Here is an 18,414-nt window from a genome sequence, read left to right as displayed (position 1 = left end):
GCAGCAGACTATACTGACTATACCTGGCCAGTAATAATTAATATTATTATTACTATTAACTGACTTCATGTCCCCGCTCAGTCTCCTGAAGGTGTTGTCCTGTGTGCTAATGACAAGAGGGACAATAATAAAGACTCCTGCTCCGCAGCTCACAAAAAAGGGCTCCGCCACTTAAAACAGAAATCTGCATTTAATTTATTTAGTGACAAGGAAAAGCCTTTTACTGCTTGATTTTTATTGGTTCTCTTTCACTTAAAAAGAAGTGGGGGGCTGGGTGTGCGGGTCGGTGCGTGCGTGTGTGGAGACAGAGACGAGAAAGCACAATACGCACACACGCATACCCAAGCCTCCTCTGGTCCGTGTGCCAGTGTGTGCTACCCTAGAAGAAGGGGGGAGAGGAATGGAGGGGGGTGGGGGGTAATTAATGCGGATTGACTGATTGCTCTTGAAACAGACCGGTCCTGCGCGCGGATTGTCCTCGAGCAATGAAGCGTTCCTGACTGACACTTTCCACCTACCCTTCTTCGCTTCCTCTTTTCCACTGCTTCTTTCCTTCTCTCGCCCTCCCCTTTCTCCCCTTGCACACTGGGAGCAGTGGGCGAGACCGCTCGAGCTCGGCCGCTTTTTCCTGACGTCCAGCCCCGGCCAGCAGAGGCACTTTTCTGCTCGAAAGCTCGGATGTCACATCTAACAACCCAGCATTTTATTTTATTTTTTAACTTTATTTTTCTACTTTTGTGGGGAGGGGGGTTGCTTCCAGACTGTGCAACTCTATCAGTTCACTTCAGATTAGCTCTGTCTGAATATATCAACTTTAGCTATCTCGTGAGGAGTCACATCACCGTAAGGAGGAATTTTCCGCACATTAAAAGTAGATAGCTAAAGGGCGTTTAAGTCGCCTTCTCCCACATCCTACAAAACCGAATAAACGTCTGAACTGCTAAATGGGAAACATTATTTTTAAAAGCATAACCCAAGAGCCAACGGGAAACACATTGAACTGGTTGGTTTTTACATGTGTCCAAATGGAGAGCAGTCTCCACGGGAGGCCCATCGTTCAGGGCAGCCCTTCTTATTCTCACCAGATATTTCTGATAGGCCTTTAATGATGAGAATTTCCAAACGGGGTCATTCGCCAGGGAGACGCCCCGACAATCCAAGGTGGTGCAACCCCCGTGAGACAATAGAGTCATATGAGAGGAGAAAAGAAGAGAAGCGCTGCCAAGCTTTAGGACTGTGTTATAAAATAAAGGAAGAAGAAGAAGAAAAGGGCTGTTCCTTTTCCCCGATCTTATAGCGGCTCTCTCTCTCTCTTTTGGTTCCCAACACATTTTAAGACATCAACCTGATCACAAAAACAAACCATCAAAAAAACAAAAACAACAGAGGAAACATGGTGAAAACACAAGTTGACTGGACACATACAAACAACGTGACCTTTTCTCCCCTGTGTGCCGGACAGATGCTGCTGTAACGAGTCAGGAAATGCGAAATAAGTAAATAAATAAATAAAAAAGTTGCACTCCTCCACGGAAACACTGTAAAGCCGTATGTCTACTGACACCTTTAGATCGAGACACTGTGTAGCGGAGGAAGATGATGATGATGACAGAGGGAATGGCTTGGGAACCAAATTAGTGCCTGTCACAGAGCCATATATCCGGCTGTAACCACCGCCAGGCCTGTACGGATGAGATGAAAGCACCGGCATCTATTTATGGGCCATCAAAACACGCAGGTGGAGGCTTTAATTATCATTACCATACGAACATAAACAGCCATATCGTGTGTGACTTTGCGCTGTTTGCGCTGTAAGTTTGTACTCAGCAAAGGGTGAGGAGAGAGAGAGGTGGGGGAGTAAGCAACTTTGGGAGATGTTGCTATTATACACACAAATAAGTGGATTAAATATAACGCGTGTCTGATGTGCAGCGGGGCCACCTCAGCCTGGTACCTTCTTAATTTGTGTATTTGTCTTTTAAGACGTCGACAGCACTTCCTCCACCGCAGAGACGTGTACATGCACTCACACACTCGCGGGACGTTGAAAATGAAAGACGCCTTTGTATTTCTCTGGTTGCTCACAAAAAATGTTCATATAATACAGAGTATCTCCACGAGGGACAGTGGGGTCAAGAGGTCACCCACTTTCTGCAACGAGCCACACAGCATTTCAAGAAACGCCACTGATTCCTTTAACCGGACTTCTTTTGCAACACAGGACTTTGCGTGACTCCATCACGGTGACGCACCAGCAGCAATCTGACTGAAGAAACAAGACTTTCAGAAATCTTTCAACTCTGAGGAAGATGTTTTGAATAGTTTTGAACATACAGTCCTCAGGACGTCCTGGAGTCTGTTGCTCAAACCATAATGGAAGTCTAATTTTGAATGTATTTGATAATAATTACACAAATCACGAGATTGTGGATCATCTAAAACCCATCCAACAATAATTCGATTTGGAAGTGTGCTCATATGTGTTCAGAGATTGAGCTTTAAACAACTTTCAGTGTCACATTAAGTTAAACAAAATGTGAAAAATGTAAATGTGATAGACTTTAACATAATAAGGTATTTTAGTTATAGTTTATATGATATATTATATATATTTATATATTATATATATATATAGTATATATATATATATATATATATATAATATTATATTATATATATATATATATATATACTATATATATATATATATTATATATATATATATATATATAATGTTATTTTTTTTTGGTCCATTACAAAATGAACATTAGATTAACAGGCTTACATTATAATTGGAGCAAGCTTTCTATTCCACCTGCTAATAAATTTGCTGTATAATTTAAGATGATTTTGGGGCCAATTAAATTAAATATAAGAATCCTAGTAAAATAAAATACTAAATTGCTAGTTTTTATTTTAGTTTTTAGGACAAATTCCAGATGTGTGTGTCTAAACGATCAGAATTAAAGGGAGTGTTTCGTTCAGACTTCCCGTGTCTGCAAACTGAAGTTTATTTTTTTTTCCTATAAAGCGTCGGTGTGTTGGCTCTGCTTGAGAACTCTGGGAACTCTGCACGCGGGCGTGAACACTGTATTTGACTTCACGTAATCACGTCGGCCACAATCTTTCGTTAATTATCTAAACAATGGATGCGTCTTTGAACGTTTATTTTTAAATAAATAAAGCACAAGTACAAAGCAATAATGCAGTGGAAACTTTGTGGTGGTGGTGGGTGTGGGGGGGCTGGAAAGAGAAATCCCTGCATCAGTCTCCAAATCCAGGATCAGTCAAAACTACCCCCCCTCCCCCCTTGCTGCCACTTTATCAAACTAAGGCAGAAATCAGACGAACTGCCTGCCAACGTTTTGCCCGTGTGTGTGTTACTGTATGTGTTATTGTGTGTGTGCGTGTGTTGCTGTGTGAACAGAGACAGAGTGAGACAAGCAGATAAACAAGAGCTCAGTGTAAGTGCACAGTTTTGCCGCGTAACTTAATATAACAGGAGAAAACCTGATAAATTATAACACCCAGCTAAAGGGTGTCACTCGAAGAAGTGTGTGTGTGTGTGTGTGTGTTTGTGTGTGTTTTGTGTGTTTGTGTGTGTGTGTGTGTGTGTGTGTGTGTCTGTGTGTGTGTGTGTGTGTGTGTGTGTGTGAGTGTGAGGCCCCAACTGACAGACCTTCTCGCATTAACTTCATACTCTTAAAAGTATCCATCTGTGTCTGATGACAGATATCACACGTTTTAGGACAAACCGTTGTTGGAATCGTTCAGCCTACAAAAGCGATTCTGCAACGTTTTGTGTGTTTTTAGATCTAAATAAATAATCACAGCTGTACAATCAAACATTTACATAAATAAATAATTTCATGTACGCATACGCTACTGGACTGTGGGGCCACGGCTCAAAAAACGCTTATAGAAATGTTTAGGCTAGTTTTTAAAAAATGGCATTGAAAATACAAGAAAACACAGCGATCGATATATAGATATATATATTTTAAGAAAGCACTCCTTGAATAACGTCAAACACAAAACAAAATACCACCTACCTAATAAACAGATGTTCCCCCAAAGCGCCCAGCTTTAAACTAAAAAGGAAAGAAAATCAAATGAGTCTTTCTTCCTCCCCAAAACTTAAAAATAATCGAGCTTAACGCGCATTCAACTGTGTAGCCTTAAACAGTCCTCCCATTTACTTACATGTTAACTCTTTTTTGCCGAATTTACCCACCGAGGGATTTCTCACGTCTACAAGCGGCAGGATCTTCTGGATGTGAGACTCCGTGAAGCTTGTATAATAGCAAATTTATGCCCGGATGACGCGTCCTCTCGCTCCCACAATGGAGCTAAAGCGTTGACATTAAACAGAAAATTGATGGAGAAACTCTCCCTTGCTCCCTCTCTTTCCCATGCACTCTCGTCTCCTGCAGGAGACTAGAAGCTTTCTTGCATTCTGTTTTTTTTTTTCCAGGGGAGGGGGCAACGGGACATCATCAGGCATGCTTATATGAGTCGCGCACCAGGAATACTCCCACTCCCATTCCCACCAACAAAGGTGTAGCTTGAGCTCACACACATTTACTCACACACTGACACACACACACCTTTTTCTCACCACTACTGTTTGTTTTCATTTGTGATTGTGCTGAACCGGATCTATGCGTGAAGGTGGAGCAGGAGGAGGAGAGCAGGCCAGTCACACATGCAACTTTCTGATATTTAGCTTTAAGAGGGGGTTTGTTTTGTTTTTTCACCAAACTGGCCTCCCTGTGCTTCCTCCTCACTCCACAAGTTTGATCAGACTACTAAACTAGGTCTACCGTTCATCTGCGTACCATGTTTTGGCCTATCACGGCGCTGTAATGGAAGGCAGACCACACCAAACTCCTTGTTTTTATTTGCGGAATAGTTCAAGTCTGGCATGAAAAGGAGCAATCAGTCCTTTCTGGAAATCTAATTGATAGGCCCATTTGTTTATAGTGGCGGTTATTTGGCAAATGGTAGGCCTAATTACCGCCTGGAGGTCACAGTTTACCCACCTTTCTTCTTTTTCTTTTCTTTTTTTAAATTCACCACTGGGTGCATCACTGCCTGCTCTGTATGTAGACGCTTTCCAGAGTTTCTAATTTTTTATTTTTTTGAGGGGAGGTTTATTTCTGAAGATAAGCAAAACAAACAAAAACAAAACAAAAAACACCCAAACAAAACAACAACAACAAAAAAAAACACCGCCATACACACACGGCTTCAATTGTAAAGCGCTATAAACGTTTAGCGCGGGCGTTAAAGAGTCCGCGGTATTTCTGCGCGTTCGCCTCCGCCGCCTTTGATCAAGTCCGAACGGTCCAGACAAGTTTGCGCGTAAAAGTGAATTTATCTCCACGGGAAGGAAGTCGAGCCTGCTTCGCTGCGTCTGCTGTGGACTGGAAAAAAAAGAAACAGAGACGTGATTTCAAATGAAATCGCACGCGAAGACCGTGCTCCCTTTAGGAAAGGCGCTTCGCTGATAAAGCGGACACCTACGTACATAAAACCAGTGAGACGCAGGATGGAGAAGAAGCTTGGAAGTGATCGCAAACTAATGTTTGTGCCGCTTGTTTGCTGGGAGTCGCCTGTCCTTCACGGACAGCACCTCAGCCACGGCTTTCTCCTCTTCTCCCCCTCCAGTGCAGCAGCCCCCACCACCACACCTCACTCATCCACCACACTGGCTGCCCCGCGGGTCACCGCTTCAGGAGCACCACGTCACCACGTTAACCCCTGCATCACCGCGTCCGCAAGCAGGGCCAAGAACCCCGTGGGCTTGTACAGAAGGAGGGAGGAGGGGATCCTCAAAAACTAGGGTGCCGAGGACCTCCAAACGCCCCGAAGGGCGGGTCCTGAGTGTCTCCAGCAAAAATGAGGAACAGGTTTCTTTTAATTTATTTCAATTCACCCAACTACAGTTCAGAATATCTGCGGTAATTAGTCTCCATTCGCTCATTTTTCTCTGTCTTTTTTTCTTTCTTTCTTTTTAATAACGGTTGTGAATTTTCAACAATTACGAAATTTTAAATCTCGTCAACCGTGAAGTACCCAAGCCATATAAATGGTTACACAACGAACAAAAAGTGAAGTATTGCAGTCGAGAGGCTAAAAATAGCGAGCGAAGACATGAACATACTCAAAGCAGAAAAAAAAAGATTTACATGACAACTCTTGGTTAGATTTTTTGGGGGTGTTGGTGGACTCGTCTAAGTAATGAAACGCTTTGACAATGTGACATCAGACGTTTCCATCCCAACAGCAAGAAATATGCTTTACCAGCCCCAGCAGGCAAATGCACTTAGACAAACTCAGAGTTCAAGCTAAGTAATTCTATTATGACTCTTCCAAACCGCTGCTGCCCTCATCACAGTGTTGAAAAATATAAACTATTCTCAAGACCAAAAGCAACACAATACATACATAAATCCTTCCAGTATGGTTTTGGCTCTGGCTCTGAAAGGATTTATGGGAAGGGGAAGTGGGTAGGTCACAGCATACCCCACCCACTGAGGAACATGACCTTCATTTGTCAATGGCCCGCTGTTGCATTGTGGGTCATGCAGTTTGGAGAAAGTTATTCTCATTCCATTTTACATTTGCATAGAAGTCAACACAAGCTCGTCTAAACTACATCCTATTTTAATTTAGGTGTTCCTGACATTTACACAGCTTTTCTCTTTCCTTCTGCACGGCATTACACCCTAAAGCCTATATCTGTATCATCAAAGAAAAGAAAGTGCTTTCACTCTACTTCTGCCACTTCAAATGATTGTGTCTGTGTTTTTATCTCACACATCAGCTTCTTCAATTCTTCCACAAGACATCACAGAAACTCATTTGTTTGTTTCCTGTCACAGTTGTGAATTGCACCGTTTCAGCCGCCCCAGCAGTGCATGCACAAACTGAACTCGGACTAACCAGTTAAATATCTCCCAACCATGTCATCTCTGACAGAAAAAAACAAAAAGAATATTTCAACCAACGGCTACAGCCTGAAACGCAAACCCCTCTTCCTCATTAAAACAATCACAAACAAAGCCAGTGTGCAACTAGTTCTACCCCCTCTCACTGCTCCACACTCTGCTCATGTTGGGTAAACACACCTTAATAAGATACTATCAGAGGTGTCAGGTGGCTTTCACTCATGAATTCCTTCACATACATTAGCACCTGCTGGAACAAAGTTATTTCTTCGGGCAGTGACATGCCTCTGTTCCTTTGCTAGGAAAGTGCAAGAAAACCCAAAAAACATCTTTCTATGGTTTCGTGCTGTACTTTATATATATATATATATATATATTAAAAAAGCCACACCGCGTGTCATTATGCAGTAAACATATTTACACAGGAAACATCTGTAATGCTTGTTACAAAATACAGCAGCTGCAGAGGAGACAATAGTTGCCCTTTGGAGCTTTTTGGCGCGTGTTTGCAAGAAGCTTTTAAGCCGATCATGATGTTGCACGCATTTGGCAGTATTGATAAACGTGGACAAATGTTTGAGATTTCCTCCGTTGATGTGATGCTTCTCATTTGCTCTGGTGTAATACAGTTGCTCATTCTTAACCCTGTTCTGAGACAGCTCGCCTGCGTGTGTGTGTGGACCCCTGATATTTGTGTGTGTGTGTGTGTTTGTATGTGTGCGAGACACAGCTGCAGTAGGTTAAGAATCAGACATTAAACCTGTCTCTGGTTCCCATTTGAGGCCAGCTCCTCTCTGGCAAATGAAAAACATTTCAAGGTGCCACCGGACCTGAAGACGGTGCCGGTTTCAACAGCTTACATGGTCATGTGATGTTTGGAGAACGGAGATTGTTTGCCCCAGAGGCACACACACACACACACACGCACGCACACACACACACACACACACACACACACACACACACACACACACAGGACTGCAAAGAAAGCCCCCAAGTTTATAGAGGCCTAGTGACCCCATAGGCGAGGCCAACTGGATAACCGGGATGGCTGCAAACGGGTGAGCTAAGAGAGCAAAGCATCCTGGGATATGACTTCTTGCCAAAGCACTAAATTCTTTCATCTCTGTTCTCATATTGTAATGCATATCAGTCATAAAAGTGTGTTACATCACTGGGCACACAGTGGTCCCTTTCTCTTGAATTTGCCACGAAGGTCTCCGTGTCTTTATACGAGTTTGGCCTGTATGCATATTCTATGCTCCAGCATTAAAGCACAGTGTGCTGAAGTGACAAACAGAGACATCTCTTAAATGTCATGCCAGGCCATTCACCCCTCCATGCCATCGTCCATCCATCCTCATCTCTCTAAGCTTTTTTTATTGCAGCTGCTAATGTAGCAGCCAGAGCAGAAACAAAGCTAGCTTTGTGACCCCCTACCCCCTCCTCACTGTCTGCTGACGTGTTCGCTTGTTCTCCATGTCATCCCCTAGCCCTTGTTCCCCTTCCAATCTTTCACTAAAAACTTCTTTTCTTCCTTTTATAATCCCCCCCTCCTTCTTCTTCACATCTGCAGCAGCATCACGCGGCCTGGCGTGGCCGGCCTCGAGAGTCATGTGATCTCCGGGGTGGCTGTTGCCTGGGAGAAGAAAAGGCAAGTTTGTGTCAAAATCCATTTTTGGTCCAGCTGGAAGGTCACAGGTCATCTCAACTCTGATGTAATCAGAGTAAAAGTGAGTCGGCCCTTTTGTAGCTTGAGCTATCTTACCCCTCTTTTCACTGTCGTTAATACTTATCTTTCATTTCTTTGTAGCTTTTTGGCCTCCGGTCTGAGCGAAATATCTCTCCTCAAAGACTGACCGTGACTTTGATTAAAGATGCACAGATGTGGCTAGCAAAACCAAACATCAACAGAATATGAGAGACTTCAGCCAAACATGTCCGGGAGCTGGATGTTAACAGATAGACACGTCATGTAGACTTCTCATGTGCATTTCTTCCTCGAGCTGATGTTCCCAGTCTCGGGTAAGTATCCCCAGGAGTACACAGACAGGTTACTTCAACTAATCTGAAAAAGAAAGAATACAGTTGAATTACAAAAATGAGTGGACCTGTAACAGTTAACTAAAAATTATGGATATGTGGAATGTAAGAAAAACTAAACAAAGCAAACAAACATAAATCACCAAAAGAGAAGACAAAGAATTAAAGCAGTGAGTTAAATTAAGAGTTAAATCATTTGCTAATAGTATGCATAAACAGTTAAACAGCTAACTACCATTAGGAGAAAAGTTAAATGAAGTAAAACGATTAGTTAGCAGTCTTGCGTCCTGAAATTTTTAACTAAAAGCTAGCTAACAGCCGAAATTGTTTACCAACAGCATGAGGAAATTGTTAGTTGACTGAATGTATGCTCAGTGGTCACTTTAGTAGCTAAACCATGCTACGTCTTGGTTGTTTTCAGAAACGCTTTAATTCTTTGTGCCCCAGATTCAACAAGGTACTGGAAACATTCCTCAGAGATTTTGGTACATACTGTCATGATTGTATCACACAAATCCTGTAGATTTGTTGAATGGACATCCACAAGCTCAGATGTGGTGACGCTGAGACCATTTGAGGACAGTGAACTCATTGTCATGTTCAAAACCAGTTTGAGATAATCTGAGCTTTGTGACATGCTGTGTTATCCTGCGAGAAGCAGAAAATGGATACATCGTGGTCATAAAGGGATGGACATGGTCAGCAACAATATTCAGGTGGGCTTTGGCATTTAATTGATGCTCAGTTGGTACTAAAGAGCTCAAAGTTTCCCAGTGAAATATCCCCTACACTATTCCACCATTGGCAGCAGCCTGAGCTCCTGAAATCAGTCGAATGTCACAGCAAAAATCAAGATTCAACAAACCAAGTGATGCTTTTCCAATCTTTTATTCTCCAGTTTTGGTGAGCACATGCAAATGGGATCGTCAGACTCTATGTGGTCTTCTGCTCCTGCAGAGATGCTCTTATACTCTGCATACCTTGGTTGTAACAAGTGGTTATTTGAGTGTCTGTTGTCCTTCTATCAGCTCATAGCAGTCTAGCCATTCTTCTGTGATCTCTGGCATTAACAAGGCATTTTCTCTAAAAGAGCTGCCGCTCACTGGATATTTGCTCTCTTATTTTTTTTAACATTCTCTATAAACCCTGGAGATGGATGTGTGAGAAAATCCCAGTAGATCAGTTTCTGAAATACTCAGATCAGCCTGTATGGCACCAACAACCATGCTACATTCAAAGTCATTTAAAACACTTTTTTTAAGTGCTGCAAGTCTTACTACCACTTGACTGGCTGATTAGATATTTGTGTTACATGCAGTAGAACATATGTACTTAACAAAGGGGCCAGTGAGTGTGTAAACTGGTGATTTTGATGAACAGCTGTTAAATGAAGTTCAAATAGCTAAAAGTTATGGATAGACGATTGAAATAATAAGCCAGTGGTGGTTGAGACAGTTCACTTGCCATAATTGATAACTGGTAAACTGAGTGAAATCCATAAGCGTAAATGCCAAGCTGACAGTAACTTAGATCCAGTTTCAACTGGGGTCACATGAACCCATTTGAAAGTTAGATGTGATGTCGACAAAGGGATTCCTGAGTGACTCTGACAGGCCAGCGGGGGTACATCAGATGAAAAAGATATGGGAACCAGTCCTAAAGTTTAAGATGTTCCAAAACTGGAACTCACTGAGACAACACATGACTTTGTTCATACCATACATCTGCAGCTTAAAGCACAAATGCCGAATGCCCTGGTAGTTAAATCTCAGGTCACCACAAACAACACAAATCTGCGTATTTTAGCATTTTTGTGCTGCTGCAATGCAACTGTAACTTAATGCTACTCCGCTGTATCAGGAAGCACAAGTAAAGCCCATGACAAAGCTCCTCCGTGTACTGCAGCGATCATTCTCCGTAACAGCTGCATGTGTGTATACACCCTCCACCGATCATGAGACTGAACCAATGTGGCAAAACCAGAGGCTGAATGAGTGAAAAGTTCAGATGATGAGTGTGCTGGTGAGAGGCAAGAGAGCAACATTTGGAAATACTGGATCGTTTATGTGTTCTGGTTGCTGCAATTATGAATGTTCTGTATTTGCTTGTATTTCAACCAAATACGCTTCTAAGAAAAACGAGGGGGGAAAAGCGATTTGCTCTTTGTTTCAACATGCATTTGTCCATTTCTCAAATATACAACAAAAAGGTTTAAAAAAAATTGTTGACCTATGTAATAGAAACAAGTAATGTAATAGCAGTATCAGTTGGAGGGATACTGAAGTGACCTCTGTGATGACGAGTGAATGAATTCACATATTTTTATGTGGCTTGTTGAGGAAAGTACACGAAGCAGATGCATTAAACCATCCATCTTCCTCGGATGAAATTATTCTCCTTCTCTCATCACCCCCCAATCCCCTTCTCTCAGCCGACAATCGTCATCTCCAGCAACAAGTGGCCTCTTCCCCAGATGATTTTTTACATCCGTGGTAATGCAGTCTGTTCCTGACGTGAAGCAGACTGTTCCCTGTGCTCAGGATTGATAGGTATACAAACACCAAGCTGGTTTACTGTACACAAGATTTTAAGAAGTGGTTGTACATGCACTCATTCTTAAATACACAAAACATCCACTTTTGACACCCCACCCCCAACACGCACACTTTTTCTTGATCGACCTGAGAAAGCAAGGCGCTGGAATAAATTTTTTAGTGCCGTGGTGATGTCGCAGAGCAGCGTGGCATCACAGTTAATAGGGAGAGAGTGGGGATCATGTGTAGGTCCCACATTCCCAAACCGAGCTACATGTTTAACCCAAGCAACTTCATCTTGTGCAATCTGAACAGGATATAACAGGCCTGAAAGTTCAGATGTCTGCACATAAAGTAAAAATAGATTTACAACAATGTGATATTTCTGTCTTGCAGGAAGGTTGGGATGGTGAGGGGGGGAGACCTGCCAGTGAGCACGGTTGCAGGATTTCTTTAGTGGAGAAAAGGTTGGTCACAGTGGTTGTGTGGTTTCTGAACTCCCCCCTCCCACACCCCTACTTCCTCCTCCTCCCAGGTGGGCTTGGTTTAAATTTGAAAGCGATCCCAGTGGAGAAAAAAAAAAACACAAGTTTGGCAATTAATGGTAGTTAGTGTGCATTTTGCATCAAGTTACATCAAGTCCCCGCTTGTAAAAAGAAAAAGAAAAAAAACTTGATGTATTTAGTGTAAATGTTCTGGAGACTGACTCAACATGTCTAACAAGGCTGGTAGTGGCTGCCAGTGAGCGTGTGTGCACATCATGTGAGCAGAGCACTATTAGGCCTTTTTGGGGAGTTATCAATTAATTCGGGGTTAAAGTCCATTTGCATCTAGACAAAGGGGACATGGGCCATCCATCTCCATGCTGTGGGGGGGAGAAGGGGTAAAGACAGGGAAAGAGGTGAAGGGGAGGGTATGTGTGCCTGTGTCTTTGTGTGTGTGTGTGTGGTGGGGGTGGGGGGGGGGTAAAAGAGGGAGGAGGATGGTCCTCTTGCAGATAAATCTGTTACCCTCAGGGGTGCGTTTACATAGGTGAGGACTGACTGTTCTGCAAGCCAAGAGTGATTTATCTGAAAATACCACCACTACCACACACACACATACACGCATTGTTACACACTTATAACAATGTCCTGAATCAATTCCTTCACTATAGATGAAGCCGTCTGTTTCATCACCACTGTGTATCAGTTTGTGTATCGCACAAAGCTGCGCGCTTGCTCTTATAAATACATACGTGCACTGCATGTGCTCCTACTCATTCCTGAACAGATCCAGATTTTATGCTTTTTAAAATAAATACATAAACAATCCCAAAATCTATATTTAAAAGCACTGAAAGTTTATTTCATTTTGCAAAAGATTTCATTTTTTCTGCAGCTGCCTTCTGATCCTGCTTGCAGGTCCTCCCTCACACACTAACAGAAAGGATTTCCTAGCAACGACTATAATGCACTCACACACAACACACACGCACACACAGAGGATCAACGCGCTGGGGCTCCCTCCAGCTATCAGCGTGGGCTTCCCCCTCCTTCTCCTCCTCCTCCTTTCTCTCTCTCTCTTCTCCCTCGCTGCTGCTCCGCCGTTGAGGGAAGGAGGGAGAGAAAGAGAGAGCCAGAGAGAGAGAGAGAGAGATCCCCACTTCACAACTCTCCCCTGGAAGCCTCAGCTGCTGGCTAGACCGCGCGGTTACACAAGCAGCTTGCCTGCGAACAGGAATGGCGGCGTGCGGACGGCTCGTTTTCACGCCAAAGCGGCCACGGATCTAATCGGACAGACGAAGGAGACGAAGAAAAGCCCGTGTGCGCACGAAAGCCGCGGACGAAAACGGGAAACCTCTCTGTGATTTTCAAAAGAGAGCGAGGGAGAGAGGAGGGGTTGGGAGGGTAGGCTGTTGGGGGTGGGGAAAGGCTTGGAAATCCACGGATGCCCGAAAGTGCGCTTTTATTCGGTGCGTAATGACACGACGCGTCTCCCTCCCTGATTGCTCCGACGACTCGCTGTCGACGTGAAGAAGGAGGAGGAGGGGGGGCTCAACGTATGCGGCCGTGCCGGGCGAACAGCCTACCGGGGACGGTTTTTTATATCCAGATTCTATAACCGACACGGGAGCAGAGGCTACAGCCCCGTTGCGCGCAACACGGCACACATGGCACGCCCCCCTCTCGCCTCCTCCCCGCTCCACACTGAGAGGAGACGGGAGGGGAGGCGGGAGGGGAGGTGGAGGCGTTTGCTGGGGCGCCATTTTCAAAAGCCTGCTTTTGCCTACGAGGTGTGTGTTTTGCTGCAGGAGGGCTGCAGCCCGTCCTGCCTTCTCATGTTACACACTTATCTGACGAAGGAGAGCACGGACTGAAGAAAACAAAGGAATGTGGACGGAATCTCCACCACGCCATCTATTACTCTTTTCACTTTCTCTGTTTGTTTGTTTTTATTCTTGCAAAAGGTGAGGAGCTTTAAGATTTCATTCTGGGGAGGGAGGGGGTTATTTACAACAAGCAGCCGCAAATCAGCAAGGCCGTGATATCAGCGCTGGAGCTAGGTGGAATTTGACTTTTCCATACAGTTCGTTTCTGACGTAAACAAACAAAAAGTTAAGCAGACTTTAACTGTATAAGCTATAGATGGAAAAAAAATAACTCTTTTTAAACTTATAAAAAAAATCCTGAGCTCGTTTAAAGCTATAGAATATTATTGCAGACTTTAAAATATTTTAATATTTTTATATTTATATCGGTTATAGTCTATTTAACCTGTAATTTTACGGTAATCTTTCTTTATAAATATATATAAAATATGACTGAATTTAAATTAAATATATTACCGTTTCACTAAGTACTATGAGGCACAACCCCCTCACCCACCCGGCAAATAAATCGATCATTGTAGCCGAGGTTTATTCGCCATGTTGAGATCCTTTGTGTGTGTGAGAGACAGTGTGTGTGAGTGCGTCTAACCTTTCTGTTAACTCAAAAATATAAACATGTTAAATACATTAATAATGCTTTTAAATGTATAAATACAAAAACAAACTAAATAAAAGGAAAGAATTAAGATATTAGTTGCATCAAACAGAGCAGGACTCGCACAACAAGCTTCACCAAATCTGACACCAGTGAGAGAGTAATATTTTCCCACCCAAAACAATGATGATTTCATCGTGTGTGTGTGTGTGTGTGAGAGAGAGAGAGAGAGAGAGTTGGTGCGTGTGTGTCTGTTTTCCACATTGAAAGATTTAATTTTAGGGAATTCTCCTCTCGCCCTGCTTCTTCTGATCTCACGTTGTATCTTTTTATTAAAGCCTACAGTCCTCAGAAAAAGCAAGAAAAAAATCTAAAATTACAAGCTGGCTGCAGGAGTAAGCCCGTTTTACATAATTACATACGGTGGACCGGTCTGCTCACTTTGAAGAACACGCTTTTAGTTCTCCTAATCATCAGAGCGCGTGCAACAGCCGCTCATTAAAATGCGCCGATATTATCCTTATTATCTTATTCGCACTTTTTACAGTTGGGTTTGAATATTTTTGACAAAAGGCGGCGTTTTGTTTGCGCTTCGCCGATCGTTTGTTTCGCCGTCAACACACGCGAGCGCCGAGAGTTTGGCTGAGGAGTCTCTTCTAATGAAAACGCCTTTAAACACGTATCCGCATTAAGCTGATTTTGGCTGACATTCAGTCAGTTTGCACCAAGAAAAAAAAGAGTAACCTGCGCGTTTCTGTGGCTGTGAGGAGTTTCCGTGTTGGTGAAGTTAATTCAAAGTGACTGCAGCAGGACAGGCAGCTCTTCTGTGGCAGCACGATGAGGCGATAATAGCAATAACAACTATTACACAACACGGAGAAGGGGGGAAATAAGGGGACTGAGGGAAACATTACAGACAGCAAGCAGTCGTGGAAGGGTGACTTTAAAACATATATATATTATATATATATATTATATAATATATATATATATATATATATATATATACTATATATATATATATATATATATATATATATATATTATATATATTATATATATTAATTTTCATTTTTCCTCACAGTGTGTTTGATAAGTGGACCTCACAGTGATCAAAATCCCAATAAAACTAAACTACTACTATTACTACTAATAATAGTCGTTATTATTATTATTGTTATAAAAATAATAATAATAGCATTTACTGTGAATGTTTTTCTTTTGCCTAGCTACCTATATCATTCAAATAAAAGCGTATATTTGACCATTTTCATTTAAATTATTAATTAAATTCATAATACAAAATATAATAATAAAATCCTGCATTAATAATATGAATTTAAAAAACACAGTAAAGATATATAATAAAAAGAAAAAATAATAATAGTTGATATTTTAAAAAATACATAAAAAGAAGCAGCTGTAAAAGTACGTCAATGTAACACGCGTACAGTCAAGCCAGTATAACGTTTATTTACTTTTTAAATTAATTTAATTTCTTTTTATTAATAAATTTTAAAAACTTGACCAAAAAAAAGAAAAACAATTTACTGTATCAGAGCCGAGATTTGAGGCTGTTTATTGTTGTGAGCTGAAGTTTTCTGTGTGTGTGTGTGTGTGTGTGTGTGTGTGTGTGTGTGTGTGTGTGTGTACCTTGAGGTTACAATTTTTTTTTTAATATGGTCATTTTTTTCTGCTCTTGTTTTGGTTCTATTTTTATTCTTTTAAAGTTACAGTACTTACATTACACGAAGCTGTAACGTCTATCTTAATACCCGTTTTGCTCTGCTATGGGGAAATTTGCTTCGGCTGCATACAGCACATCACTGCTTTTCTCCTCTCTCGCATAAAAACTCACAGAAACAAATAAACATAAAACTAGAATGAACACGAATCAGCCCGAGCAGATTTGACGTTTATTCGAAAAAAACAGCTGACTAACTCCAAGACTTAAGCGTTTTATCATTTTTATTTTGTCGTTCAGTTCCTGTCTTTGAGTCACAATGAATATTCATAAAGTAATTAAAACGAGGGGGGCGGGGGTTACATTGTCAGCCGCAGACTGGGTGCCTTAAAGCGATGCTTGTGTGTGTGTGCGTGTGACTGTGACTGTAGTTGTTGTAGCCCGGTCGGGTCTATCTGAATTATTAAAAATAATAATAATAATAATAATAAAAATTGCAAGACAAACGTCACAGCTTTGTGTGCGTTTGCGTGACTGTATGTTTGAATATATGCAATGAAAGAAGTCTGCACCAGATGGCTGAATGTAGTGCAAATGTCCGTTTTTCTTCTTTTAGACTCCACTATCAGTCGGGTGGAGGGTTTGTAGGGTGGGATGGGTCCACAAGGAGCAAGCAGCAGCAGCGGGGCATGCTGGGGTGTGTGCCCGCTGAGGTGCTTTTTAGCAGCCGGTCGAGGTCCAAAAACAGCAAGTTTTGTCGGCATAACCCGAAGACGTTCTGGGTGTCAAGGAGCTGATTTAGCGGCCCTGCGCGGTCCTCCTGCGGCACTGATGGGCGTCACGCAGCCCATCCGTATCGCCGTAATTGCATCGCAGACAATTAAGAGGCAAATTAACAAAGTGGTGGGCCCGTGAAGTGGAGTAGCCTACAACTGAGTCAAATGGGCAGCACGTGAAATGTTAACAACTGATCATCTGGGAGGAAAGAAAAAAAAATCCCACTACATGGTCAGCTTTGCTTTGGAGAAATCAGACACACGCGGAGGCAACTTTTCAGCCTTGTTTGTTTACAGTTGTTAACCGTCTTCTTTCGATCACTGCGATTATCAGTAAGTGCTTTTACATTTATAAAATCTATTTTAGATACGTCAATATGCAGCTGTTGCTCCGCTTTACATGAGCAATGCACATTATTCACAACCAGTTGATTGTTTTGTAAGACAGAGGCGGAGCTGAGAGGAGGAGGGGGTGAGGTGCGGGGGGAAAGGAGTGAGGGGGGTTATTGAAAAGAGGGGGGGGGGGAGGGTAAGGTTGCCCTCTCTTCTCCTCTCCTCTCCATACACACCACCTCCTCCTCCCACCACAGTTGCACTGGGACGGCCTGAGACAGAATCCCCCCTCACCCCCCTCGCTACACACACACACACACCCTATAGCGAGAAAGGCACCCAGCAACGAAATACAATGCAAACTCAATTAAACGCAGTCTCCGCCATGATTTGCCGCAATGAATGATAAATTGGCGGGTCGTTCTCACACTGTAGGATCTGGACGAGCTGCGGTAATAGGCGGGATGGTTGTGTAAAATATGCGCAGGGACTAGGTTTACCAAATTTAGTCCAGGAGGGGGCGGCAAGGCCGTCTGCGCCTTTTGTCCGGGAATTCCTGCTCCAATAGCTAGGTCTGTGCCTAAAAGCGCGTGTTTAAGGTCAAACTGCTACATGGGGGCCAGAACTGGCACATTGTTACCCAGAGAGCGAGAGAGGAAATAAAAATGTATTTATTTAAGTCTTTTGCATATTGTGAGAATGCTGAATAATTTTGCAGCTGTCTAGCGTGAAATTAGTACATGGCAAAAAAAAAAAAAGGTTTAGCAGTAAACGATGTAAACAATAATTACGAATGCAGGGAGAGCCCAGTCAGAGGGGAATGGAAGGTGGATTGTGTGTGAACCACGTGAACTCATTTAAAAATATTCTTTAGGCGCATTCACTGTCCTTCTCGTGAAATCTGCAAACTGTGCGGTAAGTTTTAGGATCAGCGGGGAGAACTAGAAACAGAAAGAATGGCTATCTATTCGGGAACGGGGTCGATTGTTAATAATTATAAGATGGCACTGAAATCTTCTAAAAGGTGTGTGTCAGTTATTACTGAAACCAAATGTGAGCAGGAACGTGTGGCCCCTTTTTTCTAATTACGCTGTAAATTAAACTATAAAATAAGAGACTAATTTT

General features: G+C 42.5%; 1 protein-coding gene across 1 annotated transcript in view; it reads right to left on the bottom strand.

The window, feature by feature from the left end:
* Window positions 1-5,655, bottom strand: part of bahcc1b (BAH domain and coiled-coil containing 1b) — a 66,917-nt gene extending 61,262 nt beyond the window's left edge. Inside the window, exons 1-2 of the mRNA XM_042225141.1 lie at window positions 4,204-5,655; window positions 4,053-4,091 (exon numbers count right to left, since the gene is read on the bottom strand). The gene's annotated coding sequence lies outside the window, so the exon portion shown is untranslated. The remainder of the gene's footprint in view (window positions 1-4,052; window positions 4,092-4,203) is intronic.
* Window positions 5,656-18,414: the final 12,759 nt, after the last annotated feature.

This window comes from Haplochromis burtoni, unplaced genomic scaffold (genome assembly GCF_018398535.1).
Source record: "Haplochromis burtoni strain Fernald_Lab_line unplaced genomic scaffold, NCSU_Asbu1 Contig_162, whole genome shotgun sequence".
Lineage (NCBI taxonomy): Eukaryota > Metazoa > Chordata > Actinopteri > Cichliformes > Cichlidae > Haplochromis > Haplochromis burtoni.
The sequence above is the reverse complement of the archived record's forward strand: the minus strand, read 5'-3'. Positions and strand labels throughout refer to the sequence as shown.